This window comes from Miscanthus floridulus, chromosome 7, assembly GCF_019320115.1.
Source record: "Miscanthus floridulus cultivar M001 chromosome 7, ASM1932011v1, whole genome shotgun sequence".
In the NCBI taxonomy this organism is placed as follows: Eukaryota; Viridiplantae; Streptophyta; class Magnoliopsida; order Poales; family Poaceae; genus Miscanthus; species Miscanthus floridulus.
The window spans coordinates 128,667,990-128,671,513 of record NC_089586.1 but is presented as its reverse complement, the minus strand read 5'-3'; the positions used below and the strand labels follow the sequence as shown (position 1 = coordinate 128,671,513).

General features: G+C 40.6%; 2 non-coding genes across 2 annotated transcripts; both read left to right on the top strand.

Annotated features, from left to right (window-relative positions):
• The first annotated feature begins 180 nt into the window (after positions 1-180).
• LOC136468201 (small nucleolar RNA R71) lies at positions 181-292 on the top strand. Its single transcript, XR_010761735.1, has one exon. It is a non-coding gene; the product is annotated as a small nucleolar RNA R71 (small nucleolar RNA).
• Positions 293-3,185: 2,893 nt separating this feature from the next.
• LOC136468205 (small nucleolar RNA R71) lies at positions 3,186-3,290 on the top strand. The gene has a single exon (XR_010761739.1). It is a non-coding gene; the product is annotated as a small nucleolar RNA R71 (small nucleolar RNA).
• The last annotated feature ends 234 nt before the right edge of the window (positions 3,291-3,524 follow it).

Here is a 3,524-nt window from a genome sequence, read left to right as displayed (position 1 = left end):
CTCTTGCGTGGTTGAGTGCGTTCTTCATTCCATCCCTGGTTGGAAGCCATCTTCTCCACAAGAGCGGTTGCATTATGAATAGTGAGTGATAAGAACGATGCTCCAGCAGCTGCATCCATATTTTCAAGGGTACTGGTAGTGAGCCCGTGGTAAAAAGTCTGCATTAGTATCCAATCCTCCATCCCATGGTGACGACATTCTGATATGTAATCTTGGAAGCGTTCCTATGCCTCAGGGACAGATTCATCATAATATTGCTGCTGAAAACTTGAGATTTTAGCACATAGAGCATTGGTCTTGCCTACTAGAAAGAACTTTACCAGGAAAGCAGTGGAGCAGATATCCCATGTAGTGTTTTTATCCTTATTGGCATAGAACCATTGCTTTGCCTTTCCCAAGAGTGAGAATGGGAACAGACGGAGTAATATGGCATCCTTGGAAACTCCCCTGATAGTAAAAGTACTACAAATCTCTAGAAAGTGTTGGAGATGTGCACTCACATCTTCATGTGCTTTCCCACAAAACTGATTGGCTTGCACTTAGTTGATCAAAGCTGGCTTGAGCTCAAATCCATTCTCTCCCACTTTGACTGTTGGTCTAGTATGGATGTTGGCAGTGGTTGGAGTAGAGAATTCACGGAGGGTTTTGCCTACCATGACTTCAAACACTGGTGTTAAACTTCTTCTTACTTGAGTATCTTCTGACACAGAGGGTGAAACCTTCTTGAGCTTGGATTTAGCCTTCATAAGTAAAGCTTCTAGATTGTCAACAAAGTTGTCTGGAAGATTTCACATTCATTACCCTTGCATAAGACACAAAAGTAGACAAAGCCAGGATAAGCCTGTTTGAACAAAAGGATCAATAGTTTATCTCAAATATCACTGTGTAAAAGTTATTCCTAGATATATAATTCTAGCAACCATATTTCATTCCATTCCCCGGCAACGGCGCCAGAAATGCTTGTTGGCATCTCTTAGCATCGCTTAAGTTAAGTTGTCATCCCTAACACGACACTAGAGATGTGGTTGTACTTATGATCCTAACACTTACACATAAAATATAAAATAAAGGTTATCCGCAAGCGCACAGATAAAATACACCCGTTGTAGCATTTCACCTAGGAATGTTCTAGGTATCGTTATTTATACTTTACCATTGGGAATGGACATGAAATATAAAGAATATAGGCTATAACTTTTACACACACATGTGATAAAAGAATAACTAGATCACTACCTTTACTCAAGATAGGGATTCAATCATATGATAAAGATAATAATAAGATAAATAATACTAGAATATCCTATAAAGGTCCTAAGAGCTTTTCCACCTATAGCACTAGCGCTGATTAGAATGAGAGATTAGAGAATGATTCCTAGTTATCCTAATTACAAGTCATGGTATATATTGATTAGTGCAATTACATCTAGCAGTCATTGTATCAACTATATTATATTCTAAACACAAGAGAATTTCTAAGGAGGATTAAAATCAGAGTTTAATACAACCTTGAAATGGGGTGGTCTTGCTTGGCCTATAGACGGGGAGTGGGCTACAGATGACTCAACGGGACTGTCACTCCCGCGATCTACCACTTGGTGTCCCGGAATATAGGGTGCATTCATAGGTAAACAATGTATAAACACCTCGCTTACACACAGTCGACCACTCACCCTCTGATCACAAGGATGAGCGCTATACGAACATGTGATTGAATATAAATATAATCTAACTATGCTAGATGTATAATCAAAGTAGACGATGAACATTATAACTATGAATATATAATCAATTAAGATCAAAGTCATATCAAGTAGAACAATATATGATCAACTAGAACAAGAACTAGAAGAACAATAAGAACTAGAACAAGAACACGATGAACTAGACGATGTACAAGATGAACTAGATGAACAAATAGACAAATAGATCAATAATGTTGATACAAGAGAGAAGTATAAGGCTTTACCGAGCCTCCTCGCGACATGAACCGGAATCCAAGCATTTCTTGCCTCCTCTAATTCTATTCTATCTAGCTATGCCCTAGGTTTGGTGGAGCTCTAAGGTTATCCTTTCGAGGGACACCTCTAAGTACAATGATTATGATTGAGATTGAATCATCCTTCAGGGGGGTCTAGGTCTGGTTATATAGTCCGGCGAGGTGAACCGCAGCCCTTGGATCAAACCGACTTGGATAGACGGTGGATTCGTGGAGTAGAGTCCTGTTGTAACACGTTGCACGAAGGAGAATGGGATCAGGCTCCCTGATGGGCTGACTGGCCTGGGGGTGGGGCCAGCCAGCCCCACCTGGCAGTCCCTAGGTGTCCGCTTCGCTCTGGTGTCTTCTGGAACTTTCTACGTCCTTCTAGTGTCGAGGTCTCGTCCGTTTGCGCAATTAATCGTGTCGTGGTAGGTTTCTCCTCTCTCTCCAGATCCTGTTTTAATCCCTGGAAAATACTAATTCATAGAGCTATGGAATTATGTTAGTTTAGTCCCTAAAACTTATAGTGAAGATAGTTCTAGGATGTTCTAGAGACTTCCCAAGTCATATTCCACCAAAAGATGTGATATCTTTCTCTCCGAAACTCCAAATATAGCAAGTGAGATGTCCGTTTTGATCGTCTCGACGAGCTCTTCACAATGGTACACTCTAATTCATCACTTGAAATACTTTTATATGGTGAAATATTGAATATCCTGCAAAACAAGTGAAAATGCCTACACTCGTGGAACTCGTTAGAATCAAACCCTACAACTATGCTTTATAGATCAATTCTTATCAAATCAGGCATTAGTTGATGGTCTATGGTTGACATTAAGGAGCATCAACATTTAGCATCCCTCTTGGGCAACTAATTGCACTATGTTTATTATCTCCACATGATTCACAGGGTGTATTTGCATTTGCATAATGTTCTATAGCGGCACGATCTCTTTTCCAATTCGCTCTATCTTCTAACTTTTGCAAAAGACAATCCATAGACAATGAATTTATGGCAGAGATACTAGAGATACCTTTTAGATGTTCGTCGGTCCATCCTTGGTTTTCCGCCATTTTCTCGATCAACTCCTTTGCTTGATCTACCTTAAGGGAGAAGAACACTCCACCCGCGACAGCATCGAGGTGTTGTCGAGACTCCATGTTGAGTCCATGGTAGAAGCTTTGGATCAACAGCCAATCTTCCACGCCATGGTGAGGATATGCTTGAATGTATTCTTGCATATGCTCCCATTCTTTAGGTACGGTTTCTCAAATTTCCTATCGGAAGTTAGAAATATTGCTACAGAATAGATTGGTCTTACCAACAGGGAAGAACTTAGCGAGGAAGGCATTCGAGCACTTCTCCCAAGTGTTCATCGATCCCACATAGGTGTAGAACCATTGTTTTGCCTTCTCAAGTAATGAGAATGGAAAAAGTCGAAGACGGATTTTGTCCTGGGGGACTCTTGGCATAGAAATGGTGTTGCATATCTTCAGAAAATTCTAGAGGTGAGCATTGGCATCCTCGAAAGGTTTGCCAAAG